General features: G+C 38.1%; 1 long non-coding RNA gene and 1 pseudogene across 1 annotated transcript in view; both read left to right on the top strand.

Annotated features, from left to right (window-relative positions):
• LOC141581658 (uncharacterized) overlaps positions 1–26,503 on the top strand; it is a 772,188-nt gene that overhangs the window by 297,664 nt on the left and 448,021 nt on the right. Inside the window, exon 4 of the long non-coding RNA XR_012514424.1 lies at positions 18,667–18,770. This is a non-coding gene — a long non-coding RNA (uncharacterized LOC141581658). The remainder of the gene's footprint in view (positions 1–18,666; positions 18,771–26,503) is intronic.
• LOC120365859 (small nucleolar RNA U13) lies at positions 17,710–17,823 on the top strand (annotated as a pseudogene).

Here is a 26,503-nt window from a genome sequence, read left to right as displayed (position 1 = left end):
TATAAATTTTGAGAGCTACAAACATTATCCACAGCAACTGACTAGCTATAAGATATATACTTGCACATGTTTTGGTAGTATTTTTGAGAAATTTTCTGGCTCCCTAACATAATAATATAATCTCTCCAGTTTTGTAACAAAGGAAAGAGCAATGCATCTGTAGTGGGGCAGTTGGACCTCATAGTTCCTGTTCTTATTCCACTGTGTTGCATCTCCTCCTGTAGGCTTCATCCTAATGAATGCCATCACTGACCTAGTGGACATGAGTCTCTACTCCTTTAAGGCTCTGATTAACTAGTCACTACCAGGTAGGACAAGTCTGGAATATTATTATAAAACATTATTAAATGCTTAGTGCAAACACAAGGGAAATAATTAGAAAGCAGCATACACCTACAGAAAATGACAAGACAGATTCTGTTCATCGTCACTTGTGGTTTGCTACAGTGATGACCTATTAGCTAATTCTCCTGATTGTAGAGGACAGAGAGTGCCTGTGATCCTTAATGCTGTCAGTTTATTGAACAAGTTTGTTGCTATGTATAAGATCTGTTACTTCTCACCACACTTCATTAAGCTCTGTCAAATAGCACCTGCATCTTGGCCATGTGCCACGATATTTCTGGTTACTCTTAAACAATGAAAGGTCTGCTTCAGCATAATCACATTATCGCACACTGTGGTGCAGTTTCAAGTTTATCTCTTCCCCCAATTCAGGTATATTTCAAGCCTGGAAGGCTCAGACCCCCTGCAGTAAGGGAGTCACTATAGTCAGTGTCTTTTCTGTCTGCCCATCTTCTTCAGCTCTACTCATTCTCTGTTATTCTGCTGGGCACGTGGCTCCTCCAGGTTCAGAGCAGGAGGGGCAGGATATTAAGGTGTAGAAAGGTCTTACTTGGTGAGGTGTATCCGGTGTTGATGTCCTCTGGTAGTTGCTGACTCAAAACCATATTTTGTTGTTGTTTATATGGACTCTTGCGATTCTTTTGAGAACTCCCCTTTCAGTTCCTTTGGCATGAGAGATACTTCCCATTGTTAATTGCTTACAATCTTCCTCCAAGCTTTTTGAATTCCTACTGTCAGATCTGATTATTGCTGCTTGATCCTCTCGTACCTCCAAGGCTTTCTCTTTAGCAGAGGCCCAATCAGGATGACTCAGTCCAGCTTCTTTCTGCGGAGTTCCCATCCAACTCTAGAGAAACTCACACAGCCTTGAATATACAGGATATTCTGACTTAGCTGTCTTTAGTTGCTCTAATGCCCCAGGACAATTGGCTAATGCAATGCCTTTCTTTTGTATTCCAGGTGGGAGACCAAATCAGCCCCCTTATCACTCAACTTTCAGGGAATACCTATTAAGCTATCCAAAGTTGTTTCTCAGCCTGAGATGTGAGGGAAACATTCCATTTCTTTTCCCTTACGGGAAGAAAAAAATTCACAACACTCTGACAAATTTCACCAAAGCAACCTTACTAATGCCATATTCAATCTCTTTAAACCTCTCAAATAAACACATCCTTCTATTCACTTAGCCTGGAAGTAGGTGATGAGCTGAAGCTAGCAGAATCCTTTAAAATCCCTTAGCCTGCCTTGCATAGGTAGCCCAAAATTTTGCTTTAAGATACAGAGGTAGTTGGTGTTTTCTTTTTTTACTTCTCTGATAATAAGCCCTCAGTTCAAATTCTGAGAAAAGAAAAAATGTTACATTTAACAACCTGCTGCATTGTCCAGAGGTCTTTTAACATGAGTCCACATTTCATAAAGTCCAAAGTTAAGTCTAGGGAGACTCTAGAAGAGAATGGAGACCCCTCTCCTGCCTATTTAAAGTCTGTTTCCCGCCGGGTGTGGTGGATTATGACTGTAATCCCAGCACTTCGGGAGGTTGAGCTGGGTGGGTTACAAGGTCAGGAGATCAAGACCATCCTGGCCAACATGGTGAAACCCTGTCTCTAGTAAAAATACAAAAATTAGCTGGGCGTGGTGGCTTGTGCCTGTAATCCCAGCTTCTTGGGAGGTTGAGGCAGGAGAATTGCTTGAAACAGGGAGTCAGCAGTTGCAGTGAGCTGAGATCGCACAACTGTACTCCAGCCTGGTGGTGACAGAGTGAGACTCCATCTCAAAAAACTTTTGTTTCCCAAAAGTTCTGGTAGCTTGTTCTTGGATATGCTTATTCTCCCGTGAATCACATCAGGAATGTCTTTTATTCTAGGCTCTTTTAATGTCTTTCTACCCTGATCTTTCTTCCGAAGTCTCATTGTACTCATTAAAGCTATAGTGTATTGTCTTTCAGCAGCATGAACAAAGCTGATAGGTCCATAAGGAGACTGCAGCTGGTCTCATAATTCTCCAATAAATGAAGCCAGCTAGAAATAGCCTCCTCATAAGGGAATACACTATCCTTATTCAATGGTTGGATTAAAGACAAATAAAAAATAAAAATTTAAAAATCTAATTACTTTCTAACAAGTTGCCATCATTTTTTATAACAGTCTCTCTTAAGAGGTTGCTGTTTTGCAGACTAACACAGCAACAGAAAACCAAACACTGCATGTTTTCACTCATAAGTGGGAGTTAAACAATAAGAACACATGGACACAGGGAGGGGAGCATCACACACCAGGGCCTGTTGCTGGGTGTGGGGCTAGAGGAGGGATAGCATTAGGAGATATATCTAATGTAGATGATGGGTTGATAGGTGCAGCAAACCTCTATGGCACGTATATACCTATGTAACAAACCTGCACATTCTGTACATGTATCCCAGAACTTAAAGTATAATTAAAAAAAGAAAGAAATGTGCAGTATAGGCAACTCCATAGAGTTTAAAGTTAGATTAATGGTTGCTCAGGGACAGTGGGTAGTGATGGGACAGTGGATTGATACATAAGGGATATGGAGTCTCTTTGTGAAGTGATGAAATGTTTTAAAAATAACTGTGGAGGGATAGTTGCACATGTATTTAAACATGTTAAAACCACTGAATTGTATATTTTAAGTGTGTGATTTATATGGTATATAAATTGTATCTTTTGAAGGCTCTTTAAACAAAAGAACACTCCTGTAACTTAGACCAAATATTACATAGCAGGATTTGACACAAATCCTGTAACTTAGACACAATATTACATAGCAGTATTTGACACAAATCCTGCTATGTAATATTGTTTAAATTTTATAGTAATCTAAGCTTTATTTATGAGGATACTCACTTCATTACTGAGGTTTGTTAATGAAACATATTAGTAAATTTATAGGAACAAAATATTAGATCTATTACTGAGAAAATACAAAACTTAGAAGTAGTAATATATCTTTAAAAACAATCTTATTTAGAATCAAGGGAAGTTATGAAACATATCAAGGAAATTAGGAGTTGCTAAATATTGAGTTAACATGTTAGACATTCCTTCTCACTGATTACAGAATACTTATATCAAATGAAATTACATTAAATATACATTTGAAATGTAACATCCAAAGTAGAATAAATTTATTATTTTGTATCATAGAAAAAAAAAGGTTGTTGTTTTTAGAGATGTTTTGCAGGAAAAATGAACATAGAAAGCGTCTCTATGGAGCAAATTGTTTCCTATTCTGTAGTATTTCACCAATATCCCACATTCCAGATAAATGAAGAAACTAATTCTTCTACTTGTTTGTACACAAATTTTTCAAGATACAAGCTTTCCATTGGGAAACAACGATTACTCAAACATTGAATAATTACGCTGTTGTGACAATATTTTTGGAAAATTTATCCCTTAGTCTTGAAACTTCTGAAATGATCTGAAAGTTATATTTTTAGTAATCAATCTCTGTCTCTGAATTCTTTTTTTTTTTTTTTTGATTTTTTTGTTTGTTTGTTTGTTTGTTTTTTTGTTTTTTTGTTTTTTTTTGAGACGGAGTTTCGCTCTTGTTACCCAGGCTGGAGTGCAATGGCGCGATCTCGGCTCACCGCAACCTCCGCCTCCTGGGTTCAGGCAATTCTCCTGCCTCAGCCTCCTGAGTAGCTGGGATTACAGGCACGCACCACCATGCCCAGCTATTTTTTTTTTTGTATTTTTAGTAGAGACGGGGTTTCACCATGTTGACCAAGATGGTCTCGATCTCTTGACCTTGTGATCCACCCGCCTCGGCCTCCCAAAGTGCTGGGATTACAGGCTTGAGCCACCGCGCCCGGCCTCTGAATTCTTAAGAGAGAAAATTATGCATTGTCCCATGCCCATAAGCACAGATTTAAACTGGAAACATTTATGTGGCAGTGAATTAATGATTATTTGTGTCTAGGTCTATGCTGCCAATAAATGTTCATTTATCTCGCTTGGATCTAAAAAAATAAAACAGGCAGATTCCCCTGCTATTGTAAGGCTTAGGTTTACCTGCTGCCTTTGTCTTCTCAGTGACCCCAAATACAGTCACAAGTGCTCAAACTCAGCCTTAGCTGAATTCCCAAATCAATCCAACCTTGTAATGGAGCCTGGATCTAGAATTCAGAGTTCCAGGAATAAACCCTGGGCATCTCTTTAGTTCCTTGGCATTTATCCTTCCTTCTGCATTATTGTCCAGTCTGGGAATCGTTGGCTCATTGTTCATCAAAGGCTTGAAATCCTGCCTAACTTCTGAGCACTGTCTTATGCCATTATTGCTGGTGTTGGACCAGGGTCCTTCATAAACTTGCTAATTGCTTGGAGCCAAGGGCCTCCCTACTGCCTTCATTAGGGAGTGCCTCCTAAACTCTATGACCTCCTAGACTGGATTAAATTCTACTGATACTAATGATCTTCAAGCCATATCTAAGGCAAATTGTCCCAAACAGCTACTCTTGAAAACTCCACTCTCTACTCTCTCCCTTTGTTTCCTGCCCCATATTTCTGAGATTCTAGAACCTTGAACTTGTGCTCTGGCAATTGAGTGAGGGTCTGTGGAAATGATCATTATCACAGCATACTCGGAATTTCTGAGAATTTGGCAGATGTGGAGAAGAAAATCTCCTTGATGAAAGGGAATAAATGGGTGGAAAAAAGTCCTGTTGAATGAATTTGTAGGTGTTTGATGGTCCGTGTGTTTTGATAGAAAGCAAATGCTTTGCTAATAGACAGATTTCGGTGTGAAGTTCCATACTTCCAAATTCTAATTTTGTGACTTTTGGCAAGTTACTTTTCTACCCTGAGCCCCAATTTCCTCATCTGTCAAAAGAAGGCTTTTAATAGCCAGCTCCCATGAGTAATATGAGAATTAAATAACATGCCACAAGCTCTAGGCACTCATTGATCTTGTATGATGTGTCTAATCCATATTCATCTGGGTACTAACCTGGAGAGCTGTCTTTAGTGGTATCCTGGTGACTCAGAATATGTTTAATACATTAATCTTTCTGATTTGTTGAAGGTTTTTATTATACACGTTGGGTATATAAGCATGAAATTAGTTTATTTCTTCTAATACTTGCCACCAACTGTGTTATTCAACCTTTTTTTTTTCTCCTCTACTGAATAGTAAGCTCCCTAAGAGTGTTTTGGCTAACAATGCAGATGTGTAAAAGTGAATTATTCATTTGCAGGAAGCCAAATAGTTTGACTAAGCAAATCAAGGAGATTTTCTGTAAGGAAATGGTGTGAAGTATTTTATAAATGAGGCAAAGGTGTCCTCTGTGTATTGACCCCTAGGTTGTTAATTTCTTCCTCACAGGCTGAGAACTGTTAGTACAAAAGCCCACCAAGTGCCGAACTCAAATTTTCTCCATATTCAGTTATTTAAAAAATAGCACAAACAAGTAGATTTTTAGCTACTCAGAACCTACCTGCTTTGCCCACCCTGCCCAACCTCACCTCACATTTGCAAGCAATAGATAACCTCCAATCCATAAAGTCCCAAGCTGCTTCTGCCCTTGGGAACTCTCTGATCCAGAATCACAGTGCTGCCAAGTGGATATCAGCAGATAACCTAAGCCCCTGGTCCATTGTGCTTCACCCCCAGAGACTTCCTTGCCCTCTCCTGCCTTCACACTGGGACATCTGTGCCATTCATCAGTACAGACTGCTATTGTTAGGGACACTCACATGCACACCCGTCCAGCCATCATCCAGTAAAGCTTCTGTGTACTATTGTTTCTTGGCCTTTTTCTTTGATCAGCTCCCCAAACCTCTGACCCCCCTACAAGAGGTTAATGAGTTCACAGATATAGTTAGATAGAACAAATAATATGTTGTATTTCATGGCACAACAGGGTGACTACAATCAATAATCATTTACTGTATTTTTTAAAATAACTAAAAACATGGAATTGGTGTGTTCATAACACAAAGGAAGGATAAATGCTTGAGGTGATGGATATTCCAATTATCCCAATGTGATTTTGATGCATTGTATGCCTGTATCAAAACATCACATGCGCCAGGTGTGGTGGCTCATGCTTGTAATCCTAGCACTTTTGGAGGCTAAGGAAGGCAGATCACTTGAGGCCAGGAGTTCGAAACCAGCCTGGCCACGTTGGTGAAACCCCATTTCTACCAAAAATACAAAAAAAAACTAGCCAGTTGTGGTGGTGGGCATCTGTAATCCCAGCTACTCAGGAGGCTGAAGAGAACTGCTTGCACCCAGGAGGCAGAGGTTGCAGTGAGCCGTGATCACGCCATAGCACTCCAGCCTGGGCAACAGAACGAGATTCTGTCTTTAAAAAAATCACATGGACCCGACAAATATATACATCTCCTAAATACCCATAATAATTAAAAATGAAAAATACAAGGTAAGGTTGAGGAAGCAGCAGAGGATAGTTTGTAAAGGAACTTGCATGTTATGCTGAGATGTTGGGGTATTATCTATAAGGATAGTAAGTGGAGGGGGCATGTTTCCCATTATGCTTTAGGAGGTTCACTCTGGCTACAGTGTGAAGAATGAATTGAAAGGAACAAGGATGCAGGCAGAGCTGCTGTTATCATAATCAAGAAAAGTAGTGCTGAAGACTAGTGGGAAGGAGATTCAGGGTATAGAGCTTGGTGGCCAGTTGGAGTTTGGCAGGTGGGTGGGTAAAACAACGAGGAGTCAAAGTGACTCCAAGATTTTTGTTTATCTAAAAATTGGTGTTGTTATTATCCTTGGCAGAGAAAATAAAGCAAAAGAGCTGACGAGGTGAGAAGGATGAGAGTTTCAGCTTAGAGTAAAGTGGTTTTCATAGGAACAAAGTGGCAAGGCTTTGGAGTGAATTAATCCTCTTAGAAGAGTATGCAAAGTAGCCAGGTATGGTAGCTCTCACCTGTAATCCCAGCAAGATAAGAGGGTCATTTGAGGCCAGGTGTTGGAGACCAACCTGGGAAACATAGAGACCTTCGTCTCTACAAAAAGTTTAAAAATTACCCTGTTATGGTGGCACCCATGTAATCCCACTACTTGGGAAGCTGAGGTGGAAGCATTGGTTGAGCCCAGGAGTTTGGGCTCAACCAAACTGCAACTGAGGTTGCAGTAAACTATGATCTTGCCACTGCACCACTCCAGCCTGGGCAACAGTGCAAGACCCTGGCTTTAAAAAAACAAAAACAAAAACAAAACAACAACAAAAAAGGAAGAAAGGAGTAGAAGAGTGTAAAAATGTAGAAGGTAAGATGTTAAGAGGACTGAAGACTGAAGATAGAAAGTTCAGCAACACTGGGCCTTGAGAAACTTGTAGAATAAGGTCAAGAATCCACAAATAAGGTGGGGAAGAAAGAATGTGAGAAGCTGAGAAGCTGGCGGAAAGTCAGAATAGAGTGCTGCTGTGTGATCCAAAGTAGAATATTTCGAAACAAGAGCAGTGATCAGCAACAGGTCAAATGCCACTGAGTTCACGTCACAGAAGGACTGGGAGTTGTCCTGGAATTTTGGCAGTCCTGAGAGCATCTGGACTTCTTTGAAAGAGATAGAATTCATTTCTCTGATTACATCACCTAGAAATAGACACTACATGATTAACATTCATGAACCATGACGAAAGATGTAAATAATTACTAGAAAATTGTGTAATTTAAATGGTTATGTCAACTAAGTGATACAAATATGATGATAAATTTATAGATGGATTGCCTTTGAGAAAACAGCATGAAACATATCTGAACTTTGCATTCGACCTGGTGAATTTAAAATCCCATAGAGATCCTAAATAATATGGAAAATATGTATAACTTTATTTCATATTAATTCCTATATACCTAATGATGACCTGTGTTTGAAAGAAATGTGTTGAAAAGAAAATGTGTTTGAAAGAAAAAAAGACTTTTTCACAAGAGTTCATAAGGTTTTATGTCAGTACACATGATAATTGTTACTATAGAAATTTTATTTGTTTTACTAAGGTGATTTTCAACATTTTACATTTACATAAAAACTGCTATAATGAGTTTTCTTCCTAATGCTCTTACTGCATTAAAATCTTTGCATATAGTCATATTGTATTAAAGAATATTCTGTTTTTCTTCCCATAGAACAGCATGTAGATACCATCACAAAGTAATACCTTATTATGTTTCTAATTGTTTCATTTCTTACTCAGAATTTTGGCTATTGTAAATATTTTCTTTGCACTTGAGAAAGTTAAATGGATTGTTTCTGTATGTCAGCTAAAAACCACTTCTGAGTTCTTATTTTTTCTTCAGGGAGAAGAGATGGAATCATATAATCTAGAAAGGTCAAACCAGAGGTTATTGATAGACGTGCAATGTTACTGGGACAAATATTTCTAATGTCTGCCTAGATTCACAGACGTCCCCAAACTTTTTACACAGGGGGCCAGTTCACTGTCCCTCAGACCGTTGGAGGGCCGCCACATACTGTGCTCCTCTCACTGACCACCAATGAAAGAGGTGCCCCTTCCTGAAGTGCGGCAGGGGGCCGGATAAATGGCCTCAGGGGGCTGCATGCAGCCCGCGGGCCCGTAGTTTGGGGACGCCTGGCCTAGAATATCCTTCCTCTTCACTCTCCAGCTCAATTCCTCATTCTATAACTGGCAAATCTTTGTTCTTTAAAACAATATTTCCTTTCTGTTTTTCTGAAGCATCAGCCCTCTTTTTCCAGGCAGTATCCATTGCCCTGTTCTTATCCCCAGTAGAGAGCATCCACCCCACTGTTTGTTTGAGTGTATATAGTTATTTGAGTTCCTCTAAGTTGTGATCACATCGAGGGCCAAAAGTGATATCTTTATATTTGCAGAGGACAGAAAATGTTATCATATGTTTGATGCACAATAATTTTTTTTTTTAAGACGGAGTTTCACTCTTGTTGTCCAGGCTGGAGTGCAATGGCACTATCTCAGCTCACTACAATCTGCGCCTCCCAAGTTCAAATAATAATTTTCCTGCCTCAGTGTCCCAGGTAGTGGGGATTATAGGAATGTACCACCACGCCCGGCATATTTTGTATTTTTAGTAGAGATGGGAGTTTTTCCATGTTGGTCAGGGTGGTTTCAAACTCCTGACCTCAGATGATCCACCCGCCTGGGCCTCCCAAAATGCTGGGATTACAGGCATGAGCCTCCATGCCTGGCCTAACGCATTTTAAAGAATGACTGCTATAAAGGAAAACCAGTTTCACAAAATCCTTCTGTTTGGAGCTTCACGTCCAGACATTCTAGCATCATGTCTATCTTTTTTGCTGTTGTCGTTAAGTGAGTGGATGAGACTGGGTAAGTGTAGTGAAGCCTGCGATGTGCCAGTTAGCTTCCCTCCTACCCTTGCATAGGACAACTGCTCTCAGCTGATTCTGGCAGAGAGTTTCCTTGGCTGAACAGAGCCCATCTGGATGAGGTCATGCCCCCTTCTGGGACAACCTGCATTCAATGACTGTCTTGAAAGGGTTCAAAATTCTGGTTCATCCCTTCCCAAATGGGGGACTATTCTGAAGGGTTGTCTATCTCCAGAGCTCGCTCTAAGATGGGCCTAGTGAGATGTTTGCTGTAATTGCAACTTCCTTTTCTGTGGAGCCCTTCTTTCTTCACTTCCCATAGTCGTTGATCCTGAAAGTACTCCCAAGTAGAGAGCCACATAAAATGCAGAGCACACAATTAAATTAGAATTTCAGACAAATAATTTTTAGTAGAAGCATGTCCCAAATATGGCTTAGGACATGAAATATACTAATAACATATTTATCGTTTATCTGAAATTCAAATTTAACCAAGCATCCTGAATTTTTGTCTGCTAAATCTAGCAAACCTCCCCTACCACACAAATATCTGTCTCAGAGTTAACTTCCCAAATAACCCAACCTGCTACAGCAGGTCCTTATGATATTTAGTGACAGCCAGGACTACCAGATAGGGAGGGTTGAATCATACACAGCCCTTCCTCACTGCTCTACACACTGCCTTCTGTGATGTCAGGTAGGAAAGCAGCAAAAGACAATGGGGTGATAATGAGTAGATAAATATTCACTAGTTTGAGGATACTTGAGATTGCGGAAATCTGTTGTGTTAGGTGTGAAAGTGACACGATCACTCATTTCAAAATCATCCTTGGGGCTGCATGAAGCATATGTAAAGAATATTAAATATAAAAGTACACAGAGCATTTAATATCACTTGCCCAAACTTCATAGCTTTAGAGCAGGGCAGATTGTTGTAATTGCTTTTACTGTCACTATGTACACTATAGGTATACCAAGAAACAATAGGTAGGCAGACCCAGAAACAATAGAGCTTGGTGATCATTTAATTTTTAGCATGGAACAATAAAAGCATTATTATGTTTTTAAATTGTTTTAGGGATGAGGTCTTGCTATGTGTCCCAGGCTAGATTGAAACTCTTAAGCTCGAGTAATCCTCAGACCCAGAAACAATAGAGCTCGGTGATCATTTAATTTTTAGCATGGAACAATAAAAGCATTATTATGTTTTTAAATTGTTTTAGGGATGAGGTCTTGCTATGTGTCCCAGGCTAGATCGAAACTCTTAAGCTCGAGTAATCCTCCCACTTCAGCTTCCTGAGTAGCTGCAGCTACAGGTGCACATCATTGTACCCAGCCCAGAAGCATTCTTTTTCTGTGTGAAATAGAACACAAAAAGCTTAGGGATTCTAGTTCTACTTTTGCTTACCTCTTAGGTGCTCTGGCACTTTGAGAAACATAAAATATGGCAGGATGCTACTGGAGATGACGCCAATAATTACATACCTTGCTAAGAGATAATAGACTGAATATATTTTGAGAAACATCCCACTTTTCCAGGAAGGCTTTATGTTGGTGGTTTATGTTACTCTGAAGCAAGGGAATGGGACGAGGGTAGGAAAGGGTTATTGAAGAATGATGGGAGTAATAATACTTTCTGATTTCCAACATGTAAAAACTGAATTACTATTTCAATATTTTACAAGAAGAGCCAGGATATATATCAATAAAATAAATATACTCCTTTTTTTCTGAAGCTAGATTAAAAAATATATAGTGGAATCAAATGTCTCTGATACGCTGTCTTTTAAACATCTTCCTGTCACAGAGTTCAATAAATTGCCCCTAAACATAGCCTTTATGATTTCAATGGCTGTGTAAACATTCCTTTGGAAGCTTTGTCAAGAGTATCTTTCAAAATATGTCAATATTTGCCAACAGAAAAAAAGAACAAATTATTTAAAATAACATATTTGGATCTTAATTACCATCGTCTTTGACAATGACACTTGTAAACAAAAAGGAATTCCAGTGATTTGAGTTGTGTATAAGGGCTCAATGATTTAAGTTATGTATAAGGGCCCAGTCATGAACTTAATTCTAAATCTAAAGAATAATCAATAATGTTTTATTTAATTACATCTTTGATAATACTTATTTCTAGAAGTAGTTTTCAATGAGTTTTTGTATTGAACTTGGCATGTAGAAATAAAGCTGAGATTATTATTTTTTTTAATGGGTGTTTTTTTCAAACTAAATGAGGCAAGAATCACATTTACAACCCTTGAATACTGTTTAGCTCCTTTCTGGACCAACTAAGTCCATTTATGTAATTAAGTTTACATAAATGTGTTTACTTGGTCCAGAAACAGCCTTAAGTATTAATTTTTTGCTTGATGAGTGTTAGGACTTAATTGCAGAGAATTCTTTCACCCTGAACTTTAGAGAACAGTGTAATCTGTCACCATCAGACAAATACGTGTGTGTGTGTGTATACATGTGTGTATGTACACATACACACACACACACACACTTCTATTAAAGAAAAGCAAAAATGCACTCTGTGAATGTTTTCAAATTCCTAGAAGTGAGAGAATTCTATATGAATTATCTGCTCTGAAAACTCAATATGTTTAAGCTACATGGAATTGCTAAACATTTGTCCATCAGGATTAGTTTTCAGACAGGATAATGGTCTTAGCCAATATTATGCATTATAGTTTCATAAACTAACACAGCAAACCATGCCATTTATAACTTCTGGCTAAGTCAATCAGTGCAGTCTGTTTTCAAACTAAACACTTTATGCATCTATTTTCAGCATGTGTGGAGATTCATAACACATAGTTCCCTTCCTCTAAACTATATGATTAGTAATAAAAAAATCTTTTCTCCTATAATATAACAATATGAGTTAATATAAATTCTGAAGCACACACACCAAAAAAACAACCTACGTATTGTATTCTTCAAGGCACATAGAAAACACTTGCCAGTCAACATGAATGAGATTCTTTTATTTCATTAAAAAAGATTTTATTCTTCCAGATCAATGACCAAGATATATTTATATTAAGTATGTGGCACAAATCCTTTTTTTTTGGGGGGGTGCATACCAATAAGATATCTGATAAGGCATTTTATTTTGATGGAACTAACAATTTAAACTAGAAACGGGAAATAGCTAAAGATTGAATTGAACTTTAAAAAATAGTAAGGAAATATATAGTAAATGATTCACTTTCACCTTGACAAGGAGGAGTAACCTCTGCGGAAGATGTGGTAGAGTGCTTCCATCTTAGATGCCTGCATTCTAGAGACCTGATTTCCAGGCAACGCTACTCGTTTGGTGCGCAGAGTGTGAATGAACAACAGAGTGCCTCCTGAATTTGGTGCCAAAGAGGTTCTTCTTAGGTGTTTAAAGGTCCTGGGTGAAAAAAACCACGTCTTATATAAAACAATTGAACAATGTTAAGAACTGTCCTTTTTATAGAGATTATGAGCTTATTAGTGTTTGGTAAATAACAATCACTAAACAAATGTCAGAAAGCGATAGGTGCTACTTTTGAGAAGTGGCTCAAGTTTAAGTCAACTGCCAGCATCTCCATGAATGTACATTTATTGTTGCTTTTTTGCTAGGCTTGGGTCCTTCTCTTTGTACCTCCCTCTAGACACAGGGTGAGAAGTAAAGAAAAGCATAGGATACAGGCCAGGCATTCAGAACTGAACAAAGAGGAGACCCACAGCATAAATAAGAGGTGGGCTATTTGTGACTTTAGGAAAGTTAGTCATTTAATCTCTCTGAATTTTAATTTCTCATTTAAAACATGGGATGATCTCTACTACAAAGTGCTGATTTCTTTTACAATGTGAAGGTTACAGTAGATGGGAGGGTGTTTGTGTGTATCTTCTTCTTTTCCTCCTCCCTTTTCTCATCCTTCTCCTTCTCCTCTTTCTTCTCTATTTCCTTCTCCTGTTTTCTTTCTGCTTCTTTCCTGTTTTAGTTTGTTTTTATATGTCCTAAGATGACAAAATAGAAAATTTACACTTCATGTAGGTTAGTTAACTGGTTTTTAAAAAACATTTCACTGGTTCATGATATTTGAAAGCATGAGCACCTCTGAGCTACTTCAAAGGCATGGGTTTCTAGTAGACCCTAGCTGGAATTATGGTTCTAAATAAAATTGGATGTATAGCCTTGAGCTTGTTACTTAACTGACAATTAGTTAAAAAAATAAATACACCCCATTCTTAAAATTGAGCTGAAAAACAGATAAGATCATACGTTAAAGCATGTAGTAAGGCGAGTGGTTCAAAGTAGATTATCAGCCTGTTTAGTTTCCCTTCCTTCTTTTGAATGGCACAGGAAACAATGAGTTTCTTCCCCAGTCAGTGTGAGCTTAAGTACAACTATACTACACAGAGGAAGTCTTACTATAAACTGACTAATGGTTAAAAGCTGGATACTGTTTTCAGCTTAAATCCTGATTCAGTCCCTTCCTTGTTGAATAACCGTGAACAAGTTACCTTCTTACAGCTCACCAGAATTTTACTAGAGCTTACTGGTAAGTGAGCCAATAATAACACTCATTCATAGAATAAAAAAAATTTTAGTCTATCCAAATCAGAACAGGCTCTGTTTTCTTTCCAACCCACACCCTCTTTTGAGCAAACTACTTTTACTCCACTATGGTTTTGGTGGGTGGAGCTAAACACCGACTGACCCCCAAGCTTCAATAGTGGGCTTTTGTCTCAGGCTACCCAAATGTGAGATTCTGTCATTTTGGCTACAGGCATGTCCTGGAATCCCAAACAGGGGCCCAATTGTACAGCTGTCTGTGGCTTGTTCTTTGTAGAGCTGGAGCTAGTAGGAAAATGTCTTCTGGACAAGTTTCCAAATGATGTGATTCTAGAGAAATTTTGTGTCTACATGTATTCTTTATAATCTGGATGAAGTCCCACACAAAGGAGGGTGAGAGGAGAGAGGACAGTGATGAAGTCCTCTTCTGGTTCAGTTCTGTGAACTAAAACAACATCATAGGAATGGTTCCTGTGTTTAAGCGAGTACTCCCTGCGTTTTAGGGACCTATCCCTGAATATTTGGAATGACACATTGCTTCATATACTAATTTTAGAATTTACTAGTGTAATGTATCTATAGAGTGAGAGACGCTGGTTACCGGAAAAATAGGAGAGTATGATGGTTAAGAGAAGGGACCTGGGGACAGACTGCCCATATTACATTCTCAGTTCTGTCACTCACTAGGTTGTGTCTTTTGGCTTCTTTATATACCGTATGTCACATCCTGCATCTGTAAAACGAGTTTGGCCGGGCGTGGTGGCTCACGCCTATAATCCCAGCACTTTGGGAGGCCGAGGCTGGTGGGCGGGCGGCTCATGAAGTCAAGAGATCAAGACCATCCTGGACAACATGGTGAAACCCTGTCTCCACTAAAAATATAAAAAAAAATAAGCTGGGCATGGTGGTGTGCCCCTGTAGTCCCAGCTACTCAGGAGGCTGAGGCAGGAGATAATTGCTTGAACCCGGGAAGCGGAGGTTGCAGTGAGCAGAGGTCGCGCCACTGCACTCCAGCCTGGCGCCTGGTGACGGAGTGAGACTCTGTCTCAAAAACAAAAACAAAAGCAAAAAAACAACAAAAAAGCAAAAACCAGTTTAACAGTAGTACCTACCTCATGTTTTGTTATACGAATTTAAAATGTTATGAATTAAAAATGTTCAAAAATTTTGTCATTTGTGACAACATGGATATAACTGGAGTACATTATGTTAAGTGGAATAAGCTAGGTACAGAAAGATAAATACTGCATGATCTCACTTGTATTTGGAATCTTAAGTTGATTTCATAGAAACAGAATAGAAAAGTGGTTACCAGAGCTATGGGAAAGATGAAGGATGCAGAAAGGGGAGATGTTGATCAAAGGGTACAAAGTTTCAGTTAGACTGGAGGAATTATCTATTGTACTATATGGTGACCACAGATAATAATAACGTATATGTCAAAATTGGCAAAATAATAGATTTTAAATGTTCTCAACACAAAAAGTAAGTTGGGAAGGTGGTGGATGTATGTTCATCAGCTTGATTTTTCTTCAATATATACGTAGATCAAAATATCACATTTTGAACAGGCATGGTGGCTCATGCCTGTAATCCCAGCACTTTGGGAGGCCAGGGTGGGTGGATCTCCTGAGGTCAGGAGTTCAAGACCAACCTGACCAACATGGTGAAACCCCATCTCTACTAGAAATTCAAAAAATTAGTTGGGCATTGTGGTGGCCACCTGTAATCTCAGCTACTCAGGAAGCTGAGGCAGGAGAATGACTTGATCCTGGGAGGTGGAGGTTGTAGTGAGCTGAGATCATGCCACTGCATGCCAGTCTGGGAGACAGAGTGAGACTTCACCTCAAAAAAATTCATTTTACCCCATAAATATACAAAATTATTATATGCCAATTAGAGATAAATAAATAAAAACTTCAAAATGATGTTAATATTTGCAAAGTGCTTAGGCCAGTGCCTAGCAAATAATTATTTAGTGTATCTTAAAAAAGTTACTAAAAAGAAATAATAACATAATGACAATAATCCAAATGCCTAGCACATTATAAATACTCAAGGTATGCATTTCACTTACGGGAAGTAATTGGATGGTCTCACTTTAATATATGATGGCTGATTTAGAGGTGAAGGTGATAGAATCATGAAAAGCTCTATAATTAAGAAACACTTGTAAAATGACACTTTGAACATTGTGTGAGACAAGTCCCCTTTAAATTGTCTCAATTAAATAAAGGGGATAGTAGTGAAAAACTGCTTTCCAAACAAATAGACCTGACCTTTTCAAGAGAGAAACAACTGTAATTTGAATATGGATTTTGGAAATAAGGTTTATTCTCCTTGTAAAAAGTAAGGACCATTCTTATGATACACGTGAAAGCAAGGATGGAAAGAAGAGGACTAAGAGAAGTTATAAGCTGGGTTTGTAGGTATAGGTGAAGTTGGGAAAAATTCTGTAATTTAAATTAATTTTGGAAACATAGTACTATGGTAGCTAAATACAAAATAGGTGGAGTCACTTCTCATGCTCCTATGGGAGCTAACTGCCTATTTTTCTTTGCAAGTTTATATAGATATGAACCAGACAACTACCTACAGCTTACTTTAAGCTGCCCTCTTAAAAACAAATGCCAGTAGAATAAGTATTACTTATTAAAGTGGAATTTGAAAATATGAAATGCCCAAATGGCTAGACCTATGAATACACTTAACACTTAATGATTTTGACTTGTTTTAAAAAATGCTGAAGCTAAGTGAAAAAAATGTAAAATGAAAACAAAAGGTAAAATTAAAAGGAAAAAAAAAAGAACTAGAAAAGCAAGAGCAAACAAAACCCAAAATTAGTAGAAGAAAAAAGAAATGGAGATCAGAGCAGAAATAAATGAAGTTTAAATGAAGAAAGCATTAGAAAAGATTAATGAAACAAAAATTTGGTTTCTTAAAAAAGATAAACAAAATTGACAAGGCTTTAGCTAGATTAAGAAAGAGAGAGGATCCAAAAAAAATCAGAAATAAAAAAGGAGACATTACAACTGAAACCACATATATTCAAAGGATCATTAGAGGCTAGTATGAGCAATGATGGGCCAATTACTTGGGAAACCTGAAGAAATGAATAAATTCCTAGACACTTAGAACCTGCCAAGATATAACCATGAAGAAATCCAAAATCTGAACAGATGAGTAACAAATAATGAGATCGAGGCTGTAATAAAAATTCTCCTAGAAAAGAAAAGCCTGGTGAAACCCTGTCTCTACTAAAAATACGAAAATTAGCTGGGCATGGTGGCACACACGTGTAGTCCCAGCTACTCAGATGGTTGAGGCAAGAGAATCACTTAAACAGGGAGGCAGAGGTTGCAGTGAGCAGAGATCGTGCCACTGCACTCCAGCCTGGGTGACAGAGCAAGACTCTGTCTTAAAAAAAAAAAAAAAAGTAAGTGTAAACATTGCTTCTCAAAGAGATCTTCAGTGGACTTGCTATTAAAACAGTGTTCTTTATTTTTAATATATTTTTTAAAAATCACAGTATCCTTGATTGGAGTTCCATGCTCATGTGTGAGATGTTCCTCCCTCAAATCTTGTTATGATGTCTATGCTTTAGCTGTCTGATGTGAAAAATAAATAAAAAATTAAAGAAGAAAAAAATGAAAAGATAAAATAAAAATTATGGTATCTCATTTATTTTTCTGATTCACTGCTCTACTTTCTGAAATTATTTTAATTGCTTATTTATTAACCATTACAATTTATAAGAATGTGACTATAAAGATATCTTATCTTCCTGTAATCCTTATCACCTAGCACTGTGACTAACATGAATAATACTTTTTAATCGAATGACTAACAAAAACCCATAAAACTCTAAACCTATAAAAGCAGTGATATTTGTATACAGTATAAAGAATTAGAATAGAAATAGCATATTATAAGGCTAGAACATTACCAGATCTCAAAATACATTGCACATAGATTCTAATATTTTAAAATAGTATTGCTAAGACAATGTATGTTAATAAAAAATGCTGGTTATAAAAAAGCTATTAATGCATAAAAGAAACCAAAGGGAAATATCAGATATGATCGTATAAATAATTTAAATCTTAGAAGTAAAAGGTCAAAAAAGGGCAAAGAACCAACTGTTGTCAGGGTGACTGTTCTTGATTATCAAATAAATGAAAGATTGTTGCTACATAGAACAAGGTGAGAGAAAAAATACCTAGAATTCTCCAGAGTCTTTGGGGGCCATTCCTAGAGCTGTGTGGGAGCAAATAGAAGATGGAGTGTGTAATGGAGGAAGGAAGCTGTAAATTATGTAGCCTTGTGACTAGTTGTAGTACTGAAGACTAAAATATTATTTTTCTTCTAGCTCTGATATATATGTGATGCTTTCTCTCTGTTTTCACCAGAATTTTCTATAAGCATGGTAGAGTAATCTTAATCATTTATCCCAAAAGTTACAGCCCAATGAGAGAGGAACATGCCTGAGTGAGGAGAGCTAATCATCCAGCAGTAGATGCAATGCTTGATGAACTTTTGAACTATCGACTTTGGAGAGAAGGTCAGTGCATTTTCATTTATATGAGGTGTGTAGCTGTTATTACCTGGAAGTGTTAAGTGTGGGAGTTCACATACATACTGACGTTGAGTAGCCACAAGGGTGGTCTGTGACCAGCAATGCAATTGGCTTACTACACACCCACTTAGGGTTTGTGGTATCCACAAATATAAAGAAAGATAAAAGCAACATGTATCAGATTGCTTTTCAGCTATGGTTGTGTTTATGACCTAGATTTTAGCAAACTGGACATTTTCAGAATGGCAGTCATGAGTGAAGAGATGGGATATTCTGTCAAAAATGCTGGCAAGTGGATTTGTTTTTCTTGTAGGGCTTGAATAGTGACAACAGCTTCTTTATCTGGCTGCTTTCTAATTATTGGGAAAAGTGTTGACAGCAGCTGCCCTTTTAGCTGGAAAATTTTACCATGTGCTTCTGGGAATTATCAAAAAAGTCATCTATTCTTTTAGTTAAGTTGTGCTAAAGATAAAGAGAACTATCTCATTATTTTCCTCAAATTAATCTAGAGTACATTCTGTCATCTTTAAGAATGCTTATCAATATAGATATTCTTGCCATGTTCAATGAACCAATATTTAGTCTTCAGTATATGCCAGGCAATACGGACAGTAGACAACAAATGTTAATAAGTAAATTATGCAGTATGTTAGAAAGTATTAAATTAAATGGATGTTTTTAAAATGTAGATCAGAGAAAAGAGAAAGGGAAATGCATAGGGAATAGGAGCGTGGAGAGTTGGCCGTAATTTTTAAATTGAGTGGTCAAAATAACCCTCACAAAATATAAAATGATTATGTATTCCAGTAAAAGGAAAGAGCCCGTGCAAAGGCCCTGAGGTGGCCTCATGACTTGTGTGCTGGAGAAATAGCAAAGAGGCCAATATGAAGTGAGCAAGGGGATGAATTTAGAGAGGTAATGGTATGCCACAGGGAGGAATTTGGCTATTTCTCTAGTGGAATTTGGAGCCTCTGGAGACTTTTGAGAAGGATGACGTTATGTCTTAAAAGAATAGATTGTAGTAGGAAAATGATAGAAGCAGAGAACTCATGAGGAGCTATTGTAGTCATCAAAGTGAGATATAATGGAGACCTAAACTTAAATGGAGTTTGTGAGAGGCGTTGGGGTCTGGATGTTTTCTGAAGTTCAAGCCAATAGTATTTTCTGAGAGACAGGCTGTACGGTGTGAGACAGAGGACACAGGAATGCTTCTAATAATTTTAGGGCTGGGGAAATTTAAATACAGAGTTGGCCTCAGTTATAATAGAGTGGGGACACTTTATGACAATGACTCTGTCAAGGCAATAGTCATCAGAATATAGATGGCATTTCAAGCCTAGAGTCTGGATGAGGTCAACAAACGAGGAAGTGAAGGTCCAAGGACAAATTGTTGGAAGACTCCAACTTTAACAATGGGAGAAGAGGAGCTAACGAAGGAGACAGAGCAATGACTGAGCAAGTGAGGAGTCCCTAAGAAGGAAGTGAGGTCAGTGTACTTACAAAGATGGGGTGAATACCTGTGTCAAGTGCTGTTGGAAAAAGATAAAGTTTGAGAATTAACTATTTCACAGATGCTGCCTGCCTTACAATGGGGTTATATTCCGATAAATCTATTGTAAGTTGAAACTATTGTAAATAAAAAATGCATTGAATACACCTAATCTACCAGACATTTTAGCTTGACCAACCTTACTTTAAACATATTCAGAACACTGCAATTAACCAAGATCACTTAACACAAGGCCTATTTTATAATAAGGAATTGAATATCTCATGTAATTTTGAATACTGTACTGAAAGTGAAAACAAGAATTGTTGTGTGAGTATTTGAAGTACAATTTCTACAGAAGGCTTACCACTTTCACAAAATCATAAAGAAGAAAACTTCTAAGTTGAACCATCATAAGTTGAGGACCATCCATATTTAATAAACGAGAAGTCTTTAGCAGTCTGAGAAGAGCAGTCACAGTAGAGCAGCGGGTTTAAATTGTTTCAGATAAAATCCTTGCTGAGAAAATGGTGACACAAAAAATAGATGAGTCCTCAAGGATGTTTTATGCAAAAAGTCAAAGAAAAGTGAGACAGTAATCTACAAACAAAGGCGATCACTCAGAATACCAGCGATCAGAGTTGGAAACTACATCAGGGAGTAAGTCTTTTGCCTTATTGATTCAGCGGAGCTTGCTATAAACAGATGCGTAATATCACCTGTTGAGCAAAGATGGGTATGAGAACAGGCAAGATGATCTGAAGCAGCTAAACGGCTCCATGAGAGCCAAGACCACATGCAGACAGCAGTGAGCTTAGTGCCTCAACAGACAGGTGGCACGAACCGTTTTTGAATTGGGTATTCTGAAAATCAGATAAAAATTATTTAAGAAATGTGAAGCAATTTAAAATAATCAAAGAAAAGGTGATTGTGAAAAACTAATGCAACTGAACTCAAAATTTAACTCAGAGCTTCCACCTAGTACATGGAGTGTTACAAACCTTTTGTTATCCAGAAATGGGAAGTTTATCAGTTTGTCAACTGTATTTATATTTTTATTCTACCCCTGAGATTAGAGAGAAATTTATCATTTGGAGGTTTTCATAATGACAAAATGAATAATGTCATTGATAATATTTTTGAAACAATTGGAGGCAGCTTATGTGAAGTGGAAGGCATAATATGAGGTCAGGCACAGCATGCTCCAGTTCTGTGGTTTTACGACATGGGTCCCCAAACTTTTTACACAGGGGGCCAGTTCACTGTCACTCAGACCGTTGGAGGGCCGGACTATGCAAGGCGTGACACCCTTCACAGCCAGTGCCGCTGCCTCCACTATCCCAGACAGTGGTATACAGTGTCACAGGCCCAGCACCGCCTCCAGTGCTGTATACAGGGATGGCGGTGATCAGCCTGTGACACTGTGTATACAGCGTCCTGGACATCTGCAGCAGTGGTGGGCCTCTTCTGTGGGAAGCCCACTGCTGCATGTTTCCCCTATTATAAGACACTTCCTAAAAATAAGACAGCCCCCGTCTTTTGGGGGTGAAATTAATATAAGACAGGGTCTTATAATAGGGGAAACACGGTGTGTAGTAATGTGGGGGGAGACTTTTGGGCAAAGGGAGGTTATAGAGGCCATTATGCTGTTGTACATTTGGGGGAGTATGGAGGCCATTGTACTGTGTAGTAATGGTTATAGTGCTTTGCCTTTTTTCCTACTTCTGCTGTTATTTCACACTGCTTCCGGTGATGTGGGGCGCCGCAGCTGCAGACCGGATGTGCGTCATGTGACACAGTTCCGGAGCTGTGACGTGTGCTGTATGTGAGCGATGCCGCACTTTGCATCGCCGCCACATACTGTGCTCCTCTCACTGACCACCAGTGAAAGAGGTGCCCCTTTCTGAAGTGCGGCGGGGGCCGGATAAATGGCCTCAGGGGGCCGCATGCGGCCCATGGGCCGTAGTTTGGGGACCCCTGTTTGACGGATATCTGGTTTAGTGTAGGACCCATGCTTGGAGACCTTAGGGGCATACATAGCTACTACAATGATCAGGTGTTTGGTTATTACTAAAAGTTGCATGGAGTAATTTGAGATGAGAGTCACTAGTAAAAAGCCAGAACAGGTAAACTAGAGATTCATGTTGGTTGTGTAAATGGCAGAGATGATATTTTGATGTGGAAATTCCAGACCTGTTTTCTTACCTTAATTGAGGGCTATCCACCTCTACATGAAGGTGGGCTGGAGGAATGCCTGCAACCCTACAGTACATTTCCCAATAGCAGTGTTGGAGCCTTATTTGTGGTTGAAAAGAGACACCAATGTTTTACATCTAAATAATATCAAATGCCTCCGTCTATCACACAGAAATTCAATATGGTTCTTGTTACACATTAAATTCTAGTGATGACTATGTACCAATGAGATGACTTGCAGAAGACATACCTAAATAATGTGTTACCATTTAAATGACAGATGATTTTCTGTATAGCTACAATAATGAATCTGTTAAGAACAGCCACAATAATAACAATAAATGTAGTTAGGCATAATTTATAACTCTGGATGTTTTTCCAGACATGAATTAGTATTAACATCTATTACTAGTTGACTACTTACTACCACACAAAACGTGAAGACTTTTATAGAGATTATGTAATTAGATCCTCATAACAACTGGAAACAGTTTTATTGTCCATATGACAGATGCTATTAATAAAAACACCAGCAAACCACCTTGCCATATATCTGTGCAACAATCCTGCATGATCTGCACATGTATCCCAGAACCTCAAGTACAATTAAAAAAAAAAAACTTGTATGATATTTCATAAGTAGCAGAGGCCACGAATTAGAGCACTCAAACTATGAAATTTATAATCTTAGTCACTAAATTGTCTCACCTGCTTACCTGCTCCCCCTACTTCATAGATGATCCTGGAAAAAGGAAATTTCAGGTACTAATGACGTTTTTCTCTTGCCAATTTGCTATGGCAGAAGAACATATGAAGAGCTGACCTTAGAGTGATACTAAATAAATTAGGTACTGCTTGAAAAAATTGCATGAATGTGTAGAGGGAATGGGGTGTGTTGTGAGTGTTTTGGGTGGGTGTTGGAGAAAGAAGGAAAACTCAGGGATAACAGTATTTTCCCTGTTTCACTGCCTTTTGAAATCAAAACTAGCTCCAAAAGCTAATCTTAAAATAAATGAAACCTATTAAATTGAGGGTTCTTGAGACCAAAGATCTGTTGTTGTTTAATTATACTATCAATTGGCTATGAAAACATTGTTTTATTACAGTATGGAGAAACCAAGAGTATGGTAATTATGCAGGTAGACTCTGAAGTCAGATTTCTGGGATCAAACCCTAGTTCTGCTGATTTCTTAGCTCCTGTAAGCCTCAATTTTCTCTTTTCTTCCTAGGTCTTAGGATCATAAGGAATAAATGAAGGAATCTATATGAGACATTTATTACATCCTTTACTGTGAGCTTTTATCATAGTGAGTTTTGATTTAATATTGGAAATCCATTTCTAGATTTTAGGAAGGATATTTGTGGAGACTATTTTCTGCATACATTTAAAAGCAAAATACACTCTAAATGGTCTGAGATGGTTGACGTGTGATTTTTGCCTGCATCTAGACGTGCAGATGTGCCTTGAAGATCCTCTACCACCTTCTGATATGTCGCTTTTCCCCAGGTTGTCCCCTTTCTCTATTCTTGCTGGGTTTTCTTCACAAATGTGTTTGCATAGTCCATTCTATCTCTAAAAAAGACCATTTTTAAATTGATGATTTCATTTAATTTTTTTTTTTTTTTTTTTTTTTGGTAGGGTCTCACCTTTGTCACAGGCTGGAGTGCAGTGGGGCAATCACAGTTTACTACAGCCTCAAATGCCAGGAGTAAAACAATTCTCCCACCTCAGCCCCCTGAGTAGCAGGGACTATAGGCGTGTACCACCATGTCTGGTAAAGTCTTGTATTTTTCATAGAGACAGGGTTTCACCATTTTGCCCATGCTGGCCTCAAACTCCTAGGCTAAAGCAATTCATACTCCTTGGCCTCCTAACCTGCTGGGATTACAGGCATGACCTTTGAGCCTGGCCAGTTACATAGACTTTTTTGTAGGCCAGTTTCAATGTTAGCTAAAAACAAATAAACAGCCAATGAAACATGAAAAAAGTGTTTTTCTAAAAATAAAATGACATTTCAAAATAATTTCAGACAAATTTTCTTTAATTTTTGTATTTTTTAAAATTATACATTAAATTCCGGGATACATGTGCAGATCTTGCAGGATTGTTGCATAGGTACATACATGCCAAGGTGGTTTGCTGCTTCCATCCCCCAGTCACCTAAATTAGGTATTTCTCCTAATGTTATCCTTCCCCAGTCTCCTCACCCCCTGCTATCCCTCCCCTAACCCCCAACCCCCCAACAGACTCCAGTGTGTGATGTTTTCCTCCCTGTGTCCATGTATTCTTATTGTTCAACAACCACTTATGAGTGAGAACATGCAGTGTTTGGTTTTCTTTTCTTGTCTCAGCTTGCTGAGAATGATGGTTCCAGCTTTATCCATGTCCCTGCAAAGGACATGTTCTCATCCTTTTTTATGGCTGCATAGTATTCCATGGTATATATGTGCCACATTTTCTTTATCCAGTTTATCCTTGATGGGGATTTGGGTTGGTTCCAAGTCTTTGGTATTGTAAACAGTGCCACAATGAACATATGTATGCATGTGTCTTTATGATAGAATGATTTATAATTCTTTGGGTATATACCCAGTAATGGGATTGCTGGGTCAAATGGAATTTCTATTTCTAGGTGCTTGAGGAATTGCCACAGTCTTCCACAATGGTTGAACTAATTTACACTCCCACTAACAGTGTAAAAGTGTTCCTATTTCTCCACATTCTCACTAGCATCTCTTGTTTCCAGATGTTTTAATGATCACCATTCTAACTGGCATTAAATAGTATTTCAATGTGGTTTTGATTTGCATTTCTCTAATGACCAGTGATGATGAGCATTTTTTCATATGTTTGTTGGCCTCTTAAATGTCTTCTTTTGAAAAGTGCCTGTTCATATCCTTTGCCCACTTTTTGATGAAATTTTTCTTTTATTGTAAATTTGTTTTAGTTCTTTGTAGATTCTGTAGCCCATTGTCAGATGGGTAGCTTGCAAAATATTTTTCCCATTCTGTTGGTTGCTAGTTCACTCTAATGATTGTTTCTTTTGCTGTACATAAGCTCTTAAGTTTAATTAGACCCCATTTGTCTATTTTGGCTTTTGTTACCATGGCTTTTGGTGTTTTAATTATGAAATCCTTGCCTATGCCTATGTCCTGAATGGTATTGCCTAGGTTTTCTTCTATGGTTTTTATGGTGTTAGGTCTTATGTTTAAATCTTTAATCCATCTGTAGTTAATTTTTGTTTAAGGTGTCAAGAAGGGGTCCAGTTTCAGCTTTCTGCACATGGCTAGCCAATTTTACCAACACCATTTATTAAACAGGTATTTTTAAGATTAAATGATAGAAATACAAAAAGGACTAGGTAAAAAGTTACAGGGACGATACAACTGTATCTTCATTCTCTTGTATCTTAGATTCATTTAATTATAGATACAGTGATCACAAACTGCTTGTTATGCTGGCTGGCTGGGTGGGTGAAGAGTTCTGTAGTCCATTATGCCTTCCCTAGGGGAGTTTGGAAAAACTGTGGACATGAAATAGCATGCTAATTCCAAAGTTACATAAAATTTTGAGAAAAAAGCACAAGCGGTGTTTTAAGAAAGCATATAGTATTATTCATTTTGCTTTCCAAATAATATGAATAAACATAAGAGTAATCACAGCTATTCTTTTCTCTTCTCTTTTTTATTCTGTAAGTTTGTCTCAGCCAGACTTAAACCATCTTCCCCTCCTCTGCTTCTGAAACACACCAGACTTCTTAGGACACACAGCTAATTTGATAGAATAGTTCTTTCAAGGCCTAATTCTGCTTCTTTCAAACGAGAGTCACTGTACTTAGACTGTTTGAATGGTGAATTACTTAGGAGCAAACATCAGAATACTAGTAAATGTCAAAAGTGAGAGAGAGACACACATAGAAAATAAAAGAATTGTCATGTGGAGCTTATTCAGACCTCCTCTTTTCCCACTGGCCATGCTAAGTAAAGTTTTTGATGAAGTTGGTTATCACTTTGAAAGATGAGAAAATAAAAG

This window comes from Saimiri boliviensis, chromosome 16, assembly GCF_048565385.1.
Source record: "Saimiri boliviensis isolate mSaiBol1 chromosome 16, mSaiBol1.pri, whole genome shotgun sequence".
NCBI classification, from domain to species: Eukaryota; Metazoa; Chordata; class Mammalia; order Primates; family Cebidae; genus Saimiri; species Saimiri boliviensis.
The sequence above is the reverse complement of the archived record's forward strand: the minus strand, read 5'-3'. Positions and strand labels throughout refer to the sequence as shown.